The following is a 1,837-nucleotide window of genomic DNA, read 5'->3' as shown; positions in this document are numbered from 1 at the left end:
TTGATGATTATGGTGATATTTTATTTGTATTAAAATGTTATTTGTATGTTAATAAATAAAGTTGCCTGGGGGTCAGAGCTATCAGCAAGCCATAGGAAAGCAGGGCAGTGGTGGCGTACGCTTGTAATCCCAGCACTTGGTAGGCAGAGTTGGGTAAGTCTCTGTGTGTTCAGGGATACAGCCAGTATTGGATATACATGCCTTTAATCTCAACACCAATCATAGAAAACCTGGAGGTCTATACAGACAGGCCACGACAAAGCGGTCATGTGGTTGGGATTACAACCAATGAGAAGGCAGAACAGAAACTCTATATAAGGACTTTAACACAGGAAGTAGCTCTGATTCGGAGAGGTAGGACCACCGCAGGAGGAAGGGTAAGGTTTTAGCTCTTAGCTCTGACCTCTTGGCTTTCTTCTTTGCATTGGTTCTGTGTTTCTTATTTAATAAGACAGTTGGTTACATCTACAGATGATAACATATTTGTTTATTTAATTTTGTTGGTTTTGGTGGGGTTTTTTGAGACAGTCTCATTATGTAGCCCTGCCTAGCCTAGAACCCACTCTGTAGACCCAGCTGGCCTCAAACTCACAAACATCTGCCTGCCTCTGCCTCTGGAGTGCTGGGATAAAAGGCATGTACCACCCAACATTTTGTTTAAATAATGTCTTAAAATATATGGCTATCTTATCAGGAAAGAGTTCTTTATGGATCTCATTCATAAAGTTCTAAATGAACTCAGAAGGAAGCTTGAGGACCATTTTATTGAAGTTTTGAAAGAAAAACAGGGCAAGCACGCTGGAAGTCTTGCTGTCAGGAGGAAGAAGATGGAGAAGAGGAAGAGATATTCCTTATTGAGTCGGGGTCCAAAAAAGCAAGCAAGCTCAGAGAAAGAGGTCTGCAAAAAGCTGTGTGCATGGAGAGTAGACCACCCTGAGGGAGGACATGTTTCATTAAGTATCTGATGAAAAGACACAGAGGTTGAGTGCAGGGCAAGCTACTGCTTGTGAATTAGAACTCATAAAAGAGGGCAAACAGTGTGAGCACCTGCAAGAAGGGAGGGACAATATAATGTTCTCATATTTGAGACAGAGTAGAATGTCATGTCACCACCCAGAGCCAGAGGTGGAACTCCGTGTTCTTTTGACCAGTAAGAAGCGGCTTTTTCTCAGTGGACTCAGTAAAGCCCTGATCCCTCCACCCTCCTGCATTTCATAAGATTCACATTTTGAATCTTAAGGAGGGACAGTTGTGATGAGTCCCTTGCTTGGACAAGGAAATGGGTGATGGCATCCAAAGCCGGTGCTGAGGAGGGGTCCATCCATCCTCTGTGGCCTCCACACCTGCTAATGCCTGGCTTGTGTCTACCCAACAATGCCACAAGTATGTCCATGATAAAAATTACCGGACTCAAACTAGTATTGTTTACGAAGACAGGGACGTTAGCTGCAGGGTCTCTGATAAGATAATTCAATATCCGTGTTTGTAAATATATCTGTAATATGCTCTCCAACTGATCCATGCAACTCGGTGAGAGTCTTGTTAGTTGTTTTGTTGACGGCAGCCTGTGCTGAAACTGTTGTTGTATGTTTGAAACTCTGAGGCTGTGGCCTCCCCCTCCTGCTGTGCTCTGTGTTCTTGTTATGGCGTTTATTCACGAACTGTATGTGAACTCTGGAAGGGAACAATGGACCAACCTGGAAGCAGCTTGCGGTCTCCTCTTAGCTTTGCACCTCAGTCTATTTTAAAGAACCATTTCTGGGAATGAAGACTGACAAGAGGCAGGATTTCAGTAATGGGACATCTTGGTAAAAGAAAAGCAAAGGTTTTCTTGTCA

The sequence above is a fragment of the Peromyscus maniculatus genome, chromosome 2 (genome assembly GCF_049852395.1).
Source record: "Peromyscus maniculatus bairdii isolate BWxNUB_F1_BW_parent chromosome 2, HU_Pman_BW_mat_3.1, whole genome shotgun sequence".
NCBI lineage: Eukaryota > Metazoa > Chordata > Mammalia > Rodentia > Cricetidae > Peromyscus > Peromyscus maniculatus.
Note: the sequence above shows the minus strand (reverse complement) of the source record.